At 42.2% G+C, this 14,602-nt stretch overlaps 1 long non-coding RNA gene across 1 annotated transcript in view; it reads right to left on the reverse strand.

Annotated features, from left to right (window-relative positions):
* The window catches only part of LOC111663668 (uncharacterized), a 27,323-nt gene that overhangs the window by 3,161 nt on the left and 9,560 nt on the right, over positions 1 to 14,602 (reverse strand). The window contains exon 3 of the long non-coding RNA XR_002761401.2: positions 14,029 to 14,093. This is a non-coding gene — a long non-coding RNA (uncharacterized LOC111663668). The remainder of the gene's footprint in view (positions 1 to 14,028; positions 14,094 to 14,602) is intronic.

Here is a 14,602-nt window from a genome sequence, read left to right on the forward strand (position 1 = left end):
TATATATATATAAGCAAACCTTATTCTCTCTGTGCCTTGAACAATGAGGGAGAAAGTCTGCTGGGCAGCTTGGTTGAAACGTTCCGGGGTTTCAGTAGAAAAACCCCAGGATCACAGGCTATCCAGGCCATCTAGAGACATCATACAATGGGGAAATAGTAGGGGGTTTTTTGGAAGACCAGAGGAGTCTCTTTCTCTCTCTCTCTCTCTGTGACTTCACTCATGAGAGTTTAGTACACATTTCTGCAAGAGGCATGAGGTCTGGGAATTGAAGTCTCTTTGAGGAAGGAGACTCGTTATACAGTGGCCAGGATGAGCAATTTGCTTAACCTCTCCACCTGGCTTGGTGGAGGTGATCAATAGGTTTAATCCACACTGTGAATTGTCCATGAGGACTGGAAGGAGAGGAAAGGGAGAGGATTTCAAAATTAAAGTCATCAGTTATGTCTCCTCTTATGCGTTCCTAGACTGAAATATTTTCACTTCAACATCTATCATATTGCAGCTGGTTTTCCTAATTTCTAACGAATGTCTGCTCAAGATTTATGTATTTTAAGAAAGCAGAATTTTGATCTGTTTTGTCAGCAGTGAAAATGAAAAACTACATTTACTCAAGTACTGTACTTAATTGAAATTCTACAGTACAGTAGTTTATTTTATGTTTCTTACTGCAAAGTTTCACTACATTTATCTGGCAGCACAGTTATAAGTGATATAAAATTATGATTTTACATAAAAGACATGATCAACTTATAAATATGCTAATTATAGATTGAACTACCCATAATTATATACATTTAAAGTTAAAATTAGATACACCTGGGTGTCGTGTAGCGTAGTGGTTTAAGCAGGCGCCCCATGTGTGGAGGCTACAGTCCTCGTTGCAGTCGGCCCCGGTTCGAATCCCGCATCGGATGGCCTTTCGCTGCATGTCATTCCCCCTCTCTCTGCCTCCCCGTTTCCTGTCACTCTCCACTGTGCTGTCCATTAAAGGCATAAAAGCCCAAAAAAATATACTTAAAAAAAAAAAAAAAAAATTAGATACACCTCGACCTACTGTACACCAAAACTGAAACACTGTAAACCCAATAATGCATCGATAGCAACAATCCAATAAAGTAAAATAAATCATATGTTATGGCACTGAGGTTTCACTTTAAGGACCTTTTGTTTCGAATAATTTGTACTTACTATTCAAGTAAGAATATTTATTTAGTGGTACGTTTACATTGTGGTATACTCAAGTGGGAATGTGAGCACTTCCACCACTGTCTTATGTTAAAATTCATACACAGAAAAAAAATCACTAAAGTCCTGGCAGGTGCTTTTTCACTCACAGAAAGCACAAATGGTGGGAAACTGATCGCTATCTTTAGAGTTGAATTCTAAAAGTGTGTTTAAGGAATTGTTTAAACTTTGGTCTGATTCTAGAGATTTGGTTATCTGATGCACTATATGTGAATGTATGTGAACGCCTAATACAAACAAACTGTTTAGTATGTGGTCTGGTGCACTTCAGTGAAGCAGCGTGCGATAAGACATTTAATGAACACTCCTGCTACAATATGGGTGCCTATAAGGAGTCCGTCAACCATCCACTGACTCACTGCAGTGTCTGCAGCCCTATCACCACACAAAACGACACCTGTCACACTGCCTGAGCAGCAGCTTAAAAAAAAAAAATAATAAAAAAAAAAGAGAGAGAAAAGAAAGCGAGAGAAACAGAGGCACTTCACAACACTGTCATTGCCATTCATAATACGCATTGGCGTATAAAGAGGGCCATTAGGGGCCCCAACCTGGGAGCCATTAAATCATTTTAAATCGTTGTAACATCCCATTAGTGTCAGTGGTGGGACCACATAATAGTCTGTATTAGAGGGATAACCACAAGACGCTCCATTTGGACTGAATCACACGGGTCCTCTCTGCTCCTCTCCTCTGCTCTCCTGTCCCCATCCCAAGATCCTCACCTCCATCCTGAGGAAGTGAGGGGTCACTAGTGGCTGGAAGCCCAGACATAGGGGACCTGAGTGGGGGTTTCTCCCCTGTTGGCTGCTGCTGCTGCTGCTTTGAATCACAAAGATGAGAGGGCTGCTGAATAAGGAAACACGAAGATACCACGATGAATTAAGCATGATGCAGGTAGTCTGTAATAGGCCTATTATGCTGCCTTTAGCTGTGTCAATAGGAAACAGGAGAATTAAACCATGGTTTGCTTTGTCTGGGGGGAGGAAGTCTGTCTCTGGTTTTGCTGTGTGTGTACTAGCAAATGTGGGCTATAATATTGGAAGTCAATGCAACTAGCTTCAGAGAAATCACATAACTAAATAAAATAATGAGACAAAACTATCTGATATAAATTTAATCTGTAAAACGAATATGCAAGTCTATCTTTCATTTCAAGAAAGATTTTGGGAAATACACTTATTCACTTCTTGCTAAGAGTTGGATGAGAGGCTCAATACCACTCTTACCATTGACACTTAGCTTATAGCAAAATGACTGGAAAGGGAGAAACAGTTAGCCAACCTGTGATCAAGGGACAAAAGAATCTGCGTTTCAGCAATTCCACTAACCAAAAACTAACCAGTTAGACCTACATGAGTTGCCACTGACAGTGACTGGCCTGGCCAGGAAATATCCCAGGAAATAACCACCATGCGAAATCACAACTCGTTGATTGTGAATTTTGCTTTTTCTACAAATTAAACAAACAAGATATATCATGTTAATTAGCTTTAAAGGTACTGCCGCAACAGCAGGGCCAGCCCTATATCATGATTATCTGTGACTGACTGACTGACTGGCTGATCATAATTCCATCGCTGGTCAGCCGAGTGCCACCTGACGTTTTCCCAATAGCGCATTTGAAGGGAACTGTCTCAGTTCCGCTTGCTTCAAACTTAGACCTCAAGAGGTGGTCTCATTTTGGTTCAGTTCACTTTTTCTGTGCACTGTGAGCACAAAGTGCTCCAGGTTCGCTTTGCATTGTGCCATTGTATTTTAGCCCTGCTGTAAACGGATCACATGCTACAGCACTGGGATGCTCGAAAAAACATAAAGCTGTTTCCCCCTGCTTCTAGCATTCCTGCTAAACTACCTTAATCAGCTGCTGGTTATAGTTACATATTTAACATACAGACATGAGAGTGCTCCCAAAATGTCTAACTATTTTGTGAGACCCACAGAGTGGTACTATATTATCTGTGTTTTATAGGCTATATCATAAGAAGGACGTCACGTTTACAATTTAAGTTTATTCATTAGAGTTGATAATCAAGGTAAAGTTTGACTGCAGTTCTACATGATTAATGTTCTTATAAATCACACAGGTGATAGGGATCCCTGTAACAATACAAGCCAAACCTGAAAATATGTCAGGCCATTGTAAGCTTTAAGGAAAACTCTGTGTGAAATATGCATCTCTTCACTTCTTTCTCTATTTTTCTCTGCTGGATGATAAATAGCTCATTCGGCAGACCCTTGGGGTGCCCTCAGAGTTCTTAAAGGAACAAAGCCATGATGAATGGATCAATGCCAGCGGTCCAGGAAAACAGTTCTTCCGGCTGATAAAAAAGATTTGCCAATGACAATTGGGGGACAGCGGTGACCCGGAGAGTGGGTCTTTGGGGTACAGCCCCCCCCCCCCAGAGGAGCCCCGGTGATGGAGCTAGGATCACCATTAGGGGGAAGATTAAGTGGCCCCGGCTTCCTCTCTCACTTAATTATACATGCAAGCCCCCTCTGTACGGCCTGCTGCAGCACCTCAGAAAAAGGCAGAGTGCTCCTTTGTCTCAGCCACTGGCCGCCACTTTGATTGCTTATTGGCTGTCTCTCCTGACAACCGCCGGGTACAGAAACAACTCCCATTGGCCAAGGTGTCAGGAAAGCAGAGAGCGAAGGATAAAAAAAGGAGAGAGAGAGAGTAAAGAGAAGAGAAAGAGAGAGTTGGATAAGAGACAGACAGCAAGGGAAGATGTGCGTATTTAGTTTTCATTACACCGGGAGCTTGAAGAGGATGGGGGAGGAAAAAAATGTCCTTGTCAGAATAGGAGTCTCTGGAGGTGCTGCGAGGCGCACGGGTGCCATCCACCGACACTCAGCTGACAAATATGGAACCCCTCAAAATAGAGCAGTTCATGCTTTAAAACAATGGCTTATGAATAAACAACAGGACCCAGAATCCTGCTAATAAACAAAATGACACCACTAGGGGCTGGAGAGGACAGAAGGGGAATGAGACAAGCTGAGAACAGCCTCTCTTGTATGCTAACAACATGCAGCAATACATGACAATCATTGTGTTAGCCCCAAAGGCCCAGTGGAGCTGGACTCATATCCAAGCTGAAATCCCTCCCTCAACTCTAACCGCAATAAAAAAAAAAAAGACCAGTTGATGTGAAGTGGTGCCTAATCTCTTCGCCATATTGTTGCAAACACTTTAAAGGCGCTGATCAGAGGCGAGGCGAAGTGACTCTCGATGATGATGACTTCCATCCGTCGCTTTCTGTGGTTTCAATTCCCAATCCATACCACATGCATCCAAGCAAAAGTGTTCCAACATGTTGACAAGAAAAACGTGCTTTCCAAAGTAACAGCAGAAACATATCTTAATATCAGAGGATGTTTAAAAAAAATGGAACAGTGAACACTCTTTTTAAGATCGGGTTGCGCAAAGGACAGTGTCAATAATTAATCTTTCAGGCAACTCAGCTTCAGTGTACTCATCATGTTTTAAGAACATAACTGGAGATACTGTTAATATGTAATGTGACTGCAGAGATGCTTCCCACCCCCGAGCTTTCACTGCAAAAAAAAAAAAAAGGAGAGAAATCAACGTTTATGTCCTGAGGCAACCTCAAATCAAACGCACACCGCCACTGCCAAATGTGGGAGCATTTAAAATGGATTATTTGGTGTTAGCGGGTTAATAGCTAATCAATACATGGTCCAATGGAGTACCAATGATCTAATCCACCTAATCACATACAGTACAAGACAGCTGGGGGAAGAAGTGGGGATTTCAATAGACACACTCCCTGTAAAAGGTGGGAAGGGGCTAATGAATCTATATGTTGAGGAACTGGAAACAGCTATATAGGTGGTTTATAAGGATCTCTGATTTGGAAACTCAAACTACACTCTTAAAAATGGACTTCTGAAATCTCTCATCAAGTAAACATCATATTAAATAACTGTGTCACCTTTCACCACATAATAAGCTTTGACATGGAAAACCTACTGTTGACTTTTTCTTTTTGGAAATGGCATGTATCATAAAGTTGACTAGGAATCAGTGCTGACATGTTATCTTAGCCACATTAGCTCAAATTGCTTTTAGGACTAAAATCAATAGTCAAACCAACTGTTTACTATTCAAGCAGACCCGGTCAAAGCTCAGAGCGGAATGAAGGGAATGTTTGGTTTAGACTAAGAGGAAAGTTTGCAGAGAAACTTATGAGCCTGCATTCACTTATTAGGATTTTTCGGCATTTGCATGGAAGTGGAGTAGCTCTCTAAATATGGAGAGGTTAACTAAGGCATGTCATTTTCAGAACATAAAATTCTATGCAATTCTGCATTAACATTTATGCCCAAAAGCTATCTATTATTAAATATAATTTGAGAATGATGAGCTGAAAGTGACATTAATGGCAGTAACAAGATTGATATACTTGGACTCAAACTTAGACACTAGCGGGCAGGCACATGTACGCACCCGTGCACATGCATGGGCACAAGCGTGCACACACAGACACACACAGACACACACAGACACACACAGACACACACACACACACACACATACACACTGGCAATACTGAAGTTCGCTCCCTACTTGTATAGTCAGTGCTACAATGTAAAGCAGATACTTAATGCATCACAATTTTATATTCAAATTCAAAGGGAAATACAAAGACTGGCATTCAAATAACTAGTTTTAGATGATTTAGGAAGTATGATATATGGGCGTAATTGTTTACATAATTCATAAGATGATTATCACATTACAGCGCATAAATTATACTATTTCCATCATAATTTAATCCAGCACACAGTTGTCTGAGGTTTATTTAATATGCATTATGACCATAAATCAAAGTAAGCAATACTAATTTTGACATGCTGTTGGACTAATCACTGCCTGAATTCTATCATCAAACACAAATACATGTTCCCGTCTTAACCACAGCCGCAGAGGCACCCGTGAAATCAATAGGAAAAAATCAATTAGAATGTGTTTGCATGTATGGATTGACACCTTGAATCATCAGTCCTATTGATCCTCTCCACTGTGATCTTCATGAAACCCATTTGTTCCATCTAAAGTTTGCTCATCCAGCCAATAGGTTGTTCTTTCTCTCCCCCCCCCACCCCTGATTTGCATAAACAATGGTAAAAGGGTCATAAAGAATACATCACAAGACTTAGTGAAATATATATTCATTTCTTTCCTAACTGCATACTCTGTCGAGGAAAACAAAAATGACTGACTGCAAAAAAAACAAAAAACAAAGGTCTCATGGTTTTAGGGCTGTGGTGGAACAAGAAAGAGATTTGTTGACAAAACGGTATAAATTTCTACAAATTGAACTGTGTAACATTCAGATAAACTGAGTGATGATCCAGTCCTAAACTGCTACCACCCCACCCTAAAACAAAAAGCCCTGATGAACATCCTTGTGACTGAACTGATTGCAGTTAATTATAAATTATGCAGTCATTGTGGGCCCACAAAAGAAGACATCCCCACTCTGCAGTCAGATGTAATTACCAAAGTCAGGCGCACTCCACTGTGTGTGATCCATCCCTGACAGCCGACGCTGACTGATGACCTTCCCGGGTAAAGACTCCCTCAGTTGAGTCGCTGAGCACATGAGACATACCCACCTGCCAAACACCCACCCTCCCTCTGAACCTCCTCCCTCCAGCTTAAACATCTCTATACCTGCTCAGACACCCACGTGACACCCAGTGTTCAGGTACAAAGCTATTGACAATCTGAATCATCAAGCCACCATGGACCGTCCAGCCTATCATTCACAATCAAGGGTTTATCACTCCACGTTGCTATATAGGGCCAAGAAATATGACTCCCCGTCAGCGGGTGGCAGAAGGGGTTGGGCTATGGAGTAAGGAGGAAAGGGAGGAGAGGGCTGATTTGACACAGCTCGCTTGGCTTGCCATAATTGCTCCGTCACTGTCAGTCCTTGAGAGGCCTTCTCGCCATACAATTTGGACACAATTACCGGCCGTTTACCAGTGGCCGTTATGCCCGCCGCCCCATCCCCCCCCCCCCACCGAAAACCCCGCCTGTTCTGCCGTTTGGCTGATGGCAAGGATGTGCCATGCCTCATCAAACGCGGATGCGGCCCATTAATGAACACTGTTAGCATTTCTCTTAAACTTCTCCTGCCTCTAATAAACATGCAGTGTTCCATGAAGGAGCATTGCCATCCTCGTGACATGATATTTATTGTCTGTGCTGGTGGAAGGGAGGGAGGGAGGGAGGAAGTGAGGATGAGAGGACAGAGGTGAGGGGAAGGGTGGTTAGAAGTGAAGAGAGATATATCAGCGATGAGTAGGGGAAGGAGGGAGGGGAGGTTGAAAAAAAAAACAGATGAAGAGGAAGAGATACAGACTGGAACATCTCTTTCTGCCATCACACCATTAACGGCTACTACTACTTTCATATATGAATTCACCTCGGGGCTCATAATTTTGAGATTTGAATTTCCACGATAAACACATCACAAAGGGCTGCAGAATCAGCACTTTGTCAGACCTGATGAAGCCCCTCATGTGCAATGTTTAAAACTGATGGGGGAAAAAAAAGAAAGAAGAATAAAATGAGATTTAAATCAACATTTGATATTCAAGGATAATGCAAACATTTGCAAGTTCATTGAGTCCCTGCAGCTACTTCACTGTGAAAGATTTCCAGCTGCACCAGGGCAAGAAGGAGAGAAACCTGCTTCTACAGGTAAGTGACATACAGTACATAGAGTTGTCATCAAAATATTAATTCAGCAAATAATAGTATTACAGGATGCTAATTGGACATATTACAGTGGTATATGGTGTTGGAGTACATTAAAAGTTACTTTCATTTGCATATCATAATTACTAAGCACTATGTATTATACTGGAACACACTGCATTTCCTCATACATGCACTCACACACACACAGTTTCATGCGCACACAACAAAATCACGCTCAGCAGGTACGTGATGTCATTCCACTGCTTTCTGACACCTGTTTTGTCGCCACTGCCAAACACAAGCAGAGCGAGAAACAGAGAAAGCAAAAAAAAAAAAAGAAAAAAGAAAGCAAAAAAAAAAAGTGTGAGGCAGAAAGAACGAACAGCAGGCGGGACACCTGTGGTGACCTAATGGCGTCTGTGTCCTCTAAAGAGCCTCTCATTTCCTCCTCTGGCCCCGGAGTGGCCCTGTGTGTGTCGTGGCGAGGGCCGTCGTTACTGAATGTGAAGGGGTGGAGGGGTGGGTGGGGTCATCATCTATCATTGTGCGCCTGCCTCCGTGTCCTATACTGAAGTAATTACAAACCCAACTCATAGGGAGGGGGTGGTCACTGTGGTCATATTCGCACAGACATTAGCAAACAGACTGAGACACACACAGTTCTTCACACATATGTGAAAACATGAAATCAGACACTCATGTAGACAAAAACTCGGTTTGAAAAACAAAGAATGGGGAAAAAAAAAGCGATCATCAAGTATTCACACAGTGAATTGTGTTGTGTCTCTGGGGACTGTGGCCTCCACTGTCACGCACTCTCGCTTCTGTCCTCACCTCTCAGACCTGTAGGAATTAATGAAGCCCAGTGCAACTGCAGTCAAAGGCACAAAATGGCCGCTCATTAATAGCCTGCTGTCACAGGGGCCATTATGACAAAGCTAGATATTAGAAATCAGGCAATCTTTATCCCTGAGGCCACTGATGACAAACAAGTGATTGAGGAAAAATACATAAATTGCTGCAAATGGTCAATCGCTGAGGATCCACTGTCGCTTATTTGCTGTTAAAAACATTATTGTCTTTGTAGTTTGTTTTTGCAAAGGCTTAAAAGTCAGCATGAAAACAGCACGTTGTTTTTCTGTGCGTCTGTCTGCTGTAAAAGCTGAAAAAAAAAAAAAAAGAAAGGGATGAAAACTCGCATACAGTAACTCATGCACACAAGCTCATGGCAAAAATAACCGTGGCAACAAAGTAAGACTTTTCATGTCTCGGTGGAGATATGAGCTGGCATTGTAGTGTTTGGTTGCTCACCGAATAAACTCATTAATTTGCTTAATTATGAACCTCCCTATCAATTTCCCCTCCCTGGCAAATGTTCAGTGAAGCTATACAACAACATAACACGTTTAGAGGCTATGTTCTCACTATCACATTATAAACAAACAGAAAATACACCAAGGCTTGATTAAAGGCCTTTACACTACAGAGCGAGAGAGGGAGAGCCAGAGAGAGAGAGAGAGAAAGAGAGAGAGAGAGAGAGAGAGAGAGAGAGAGAGAGAGAGAGAGAGAGAGCAGACAGTGTTTGTTTCTCTGCTCACAGATGAAATTGTTTCAGCTTGTTTTTGACAGCTACAACTACAGACGTGCTGGCTATTACTGAGGGGGGAGAGAGAGGCTGGTTGTAATAATTAAAGCACACCACTAACCTGAATAAATTAATGCTTCCTCTCTCTCTCTCTCTCTGTGTGTGTGTGTGTGTGTGTGTGTGTGTCTGTGTGTGTGTGTGTGAACGCTAATGTGCTACTGCACGTTCAGACAGGCTTTGTTCGTCCTGATTAATTTTTGTTTCTTGTACTGTTTGTATGCATATGTGTGCATGCATGTGTATCTGTGCGAGCTTGTGTGTGTGAACATTTGACTGTATGATAAAAGTGATGCATTCTGTATTGTGATGGGGGAGCTGTTTGCTTCCCTCTCATGGCTCACAATTCTTATCTCATGAATACAAATTAAAAGTTTTTAAGCCTTTTTCTTTCCCATTCTAATTACTAAGAAATAAGGGTTAAGATGAGAGCAGAGCTTCTTATTAGACAAACTGTGACTAACACTCCAGTCTCTGGATGTAACAGCAAATACAGTAGTAGTCCGGCCCTATATTCAACATCTTCCATATACTGCAGGTATTCTATAACACTAAATACTACCAGGACTATCAAAACAACAGATGGACACTGCCATATTTTGTCACTTAATATGTGCATCTGATTCATAATATGTAGTGACATTTGGTCTTGAATATTAATACCTGTGAGTATCACCCACAAAAGTGTAACTTTGTAGATGCATCTGAGCTTTTAAACACATGTAAAACTGGGTCTGTGGCTGATTAAAGTGACGCTCCGCTGATGTTCAACCCAATCTTTTACCCTAGAAAGCCATTACTCTGTGGTCCATTTAGAACAAGCTCATCCCTTTAACCCATAGTGTTGGAGTAGCAGTGCATTTAGCCCTGATGTTGACACTGATGGCAGAACTGTTAGTGATAACAGCAAAGAGTGCAACACACATTCACGCATATGCATGTGCTGTACCGTATATACGCACATGCAAAGTCCGCACCCACCCACACCCACACCCACACCCACACCCACACCCACACACATAAACCTGACTAACTACACCTGTAGTTAGTTGTATGCATGAGAAACTCACATCACCTGCGCACACACACACAAACGCACACTCTAAAAAAAGGAGGGGTGGAGGGTGGGAGGCTCTCGTCAGACAGGGTAAATCCCATTATTTGGCCCTCATCCCGGAGAGTGAATTGAGAGTCAAGTAGGATGCATGTGGTAACCACAATGAAATTACAGCTGCTGTGAGGCCGAGCGCCGCTAATGCACCCCCATTGTGTCCTCGAGTGCATCTAAATAAGAAGGGGTAAAAGGCAGTCTGTGCTAGGGCTGCCAGGGTTACAGGGCGTGTGTGTGTGTATGTGTGTGTATGTGTATATCTAGAGGTAAATGGAGGCCTGCCTGTGATAGAGGGCTGTATTTAGGCTTGATGATGGGTAACCTGTGGGGACCACCTGATGCGGCTTTGTTGTATGCAGGTTTATTAGCTTGAGTGTAAGTGCAGGTGTTCATGTGTGTGCGGGTCCAGGATATTTTCTCTGTTCCGCTTAAAAAGGAAATGATTCAGTGTGACTTTCTACCTGTAACTCAGATCCTGCAAACACTACAACATGACAGTGTTACCTCACAAATGGAGTGAAAGCCATCTGTGATATTTTTATCTGCAGTAAACCCATATTCCTATGGTTTCTTACGTCCTGCACTGGTACAGACTGGTACTAGAACTATTGGCTGTAGCTTCACTCTAAGGCAGAGGGAAATTCCTGTGGATTACAAACAACCATACTCTCTCACAGCACAGGACACCAACTAGAGGGGACAAAAAAAGAGAAGGTAAAGAGGGAGAGAAAAAAAAAAAGGAGGAAAACACTAAAACTGTCAGTTGAAGATGCAAAACAGATATCCGGATCTATCCATTATGAATGAGATATATTTGAAAGGTGGAGGCTGAATATGAACAGTGAGGAGGAGGAGGACTCTCTTACCCCCCCCACCCCCCCAAGACCCGGCAACGCTTAACCCTCTCACAACCCCTCACCCCCCCTCACCCTCCTCCCTTCCCCTCAGTGCAAGCTCTGGTTCATCAGCAAAAAGCCTTTGTACAGTCAACAGTGCTGTTTTTATTCATGTTACATTTATCCTCAGAGCTGTCCATCAGGCGCAGTGGGGACGGCTGATCTAAAACAGAGCCTTACACTCATGACAGGAGGATAGAGCCGTAACTCTGGAAAGCTAACCTCCACTGTTATTTGGCCCACAGAGAGAGCGGGAGAAGAGGGAGATAGAGGGAAAAGAGAAAGATACACAGCCTAATGACAACTACAAACACAGACATACCTTTGTTCCCGCTCTATAAAACAGCCGACTTCAGTGGGATTGCTTTAGCTTCCATGGGCCCAATCAAACTTGTGTTATTTAGACTTCAAACATGGCCCCCAAAGAGAGACAGGGAGCGAACAAGGTGTGTGTCTCTTGCTAATAGCTGCTAGCATGATTCGGTTAAGCTGCTTATTTCCGACATAAATAATGCATCCAGGCAGATGCACTTGACTTTAGTTGAATATGAATCGCTTGCATGATTGACACCGAGGTTTGTTGAGCGCTGAGTTGATTCTACAGTCTCACCTTTGGAAATAGGCCTGTCTCATTTAATATCCCCTATGTTAACATAATTATGACAACCACCACTGATTCATGCATGTGTCTGTGTAATATCCATGACAAAATTAGGCTACTATTTTTTGAGGGGGGGTGGGGAGCAGGCAGGATAGAGTTTAGTAGAGTATCAAAGGCAACTAGATTGTCTGCCTGTTTAACAGCTAAGCCAAATCAAATCAGAAATAAGAGGACTATCTTCAGTTTAATTCTGGATACTTTCACAAGACACCCTACTTTCCCACCCACAAACCCTGCCCCCTCTTAGCCTCCTTTTTACAGTCATTGATTCCAATCAATCAACGCTAATTAAGCAGGCACCTATACACATATATGTCATATGGTAATAGGGTAATGATATGGGCATTTAGTTGGTGCTTTAATCTTATGCTACTTGCAGCTAACACATAATGACACTCTCTACCCAGCCATGGGAATATTTATAAGAGACCGCTGAGAGCATGTGGACACATACACACACACATACACACACAGATTGGTACTTCACACTGGCTCACTGTATTAAACCTTATTTACAAGCTAACAGCTATAACTATTACAGATACGGCGGCGGAGAAACCACATTAGGTTCAATGGGCCAACAGCGTGTAATCCAAAACAATAAAATGTAAATTTGAGTCAATCTCACACAGTGGAAAAAAAAAAAAAGCACACATGGCTCATCTGCAAACAGATGAACATCTCGGTGATACAAGATGTCCCCCCCCCCCCATTCTGTCTCTTTTTAAGACCTTGGCGCGTCAAGGAAGGAATGTTTCTCATTTCATTTTTAATCCCCTCTCAGTGTTAAGGTGCTGTGGATAAATATATTGCAGGCTCCTTGTCTCGCTTAACCCACGGCCCTCCCCATCCCAGGAAAAATTGTAACAGTAAAATGGCGCACAGGCGAGTACATGTTGATGGCAGTAAAAAGGCCATGTGTACAGTAAATAAATATCCATAACTGGCCAATAGTGTTAACGTTTATCAGTGTATTTTATATACCCATAAGTTACTCTCATATACATTTAACCAGAGTTTTTTCATTCAATAAATGGCCAGATACAACAGTGCAGAGGCACACAGGTGTGCTGCATGCTCTAGTATAAATGTTACTGCAGGCTGCTGTAGACGTGTTTTACTGTATTTTTCTCATTGCTGTTATTCATTTTTTATCAGACAGTGCACAGAGTCAAAAGTCAGAAGCCGGATTCAAACTCATGACGTCACACATACACGGTATGCTCATTCCCCTGCTGAGCCAGCAGGATGCCTCGGGCTGGTGTACTTTTTCCATGACAATACTGTGGAGAGGTTCAGGAGGGGAAGGAGACTGAATTTGTTCCAGCAGGAAGCACTTCACTAACTATGCTGAGTTGTTATGACTGACCGGGGCCGTGCATGGAAGACAATTTGAAGTACAAGAGTTCAGATTTACTTAAATTAAAATGAACACTTCAATTCACATGTTCGCTGTGATGATGTACAATGTTCTAAATTATCTAGAAAGCCCCTTTTCTCTTATTATGACTAGAAGACTCACTATTGTTTGTTCCTACGGGACTGGCCAGCCTCATTTTCATCCAAGCATCCATTTCTTTCAAAGAGAAACCAAAGCTAGACAGACTTTGGATGTAGCAGCAGGTTGTTTAAATCAAAAGTGAATGTGTCTTCTATTTTACTGTCCTATGGGATCCATGTTGTTAATTGTCAAGCAGATTTGCTTTGTACCACAGCAAAGTTTACACTCACCTTGACATTAAAAGTTTAGGCGCGCTGCAGAGTCCAGAAGGCATTCTTGGTGAATTCTGTTTATTCTGAAAGATAGTCAAGGCGAAGAAAGAGTAAATGTCAGATCAACATTTGACAAGCAATATAAAAATTAAAGCGAGCGTGTAGAAAAGTTTTGAGACTTTACAAACACTAAAACTAATCACAAGTGCTGTCCTTGCAAGCCCTTACTCGGGTCTTTGTTGCTGATAACAACCTGCCTCTCTGCAGCTCATCTCCTGTTCCTACTCTGTTGTGTGATCTCCAGAAAGAACCTAAGGTAAACTCAGTGGTGTTTGTAAGGGAGTTCTCTCTCCTACTCCCAAGTGATAATTATTTGATCTTGTTTAGTTCATTATTCATCTTAAGGGATCTGGTTGTGACTTGTGGATAAATGCCATATGAAAGGCATTGTGCTCCGAGGATGCATCCTCACTTTTATCCTGGCTCCCAAAACAGATCAATTAGTAAAACTAAACAGTAAATTATTAATCACATTGCTTTGTGTCCCCGTTCCATCACCGGAAGAAAACAGTTCATTAGAGAGAGAGGGAAG

Source organism: Seriola lalandi, unplaced genomic scaffold (genome assembly GCF_002814215.2).
Source record: "Seriola lalandi dorsalis isolate HSWRI2012SDOR001 ecotype SW California unplaced genomic scaffold, Sedor1 jcf7180002054579, whole genome shotgun sequence".
NCBI classification, from domain to species: domain Eukaryota; kingdom Metazoa; phylum Chordata; class Actinopteri; order Carangiformes; family Carangidae; genus Seriola; species Seriola lalandi.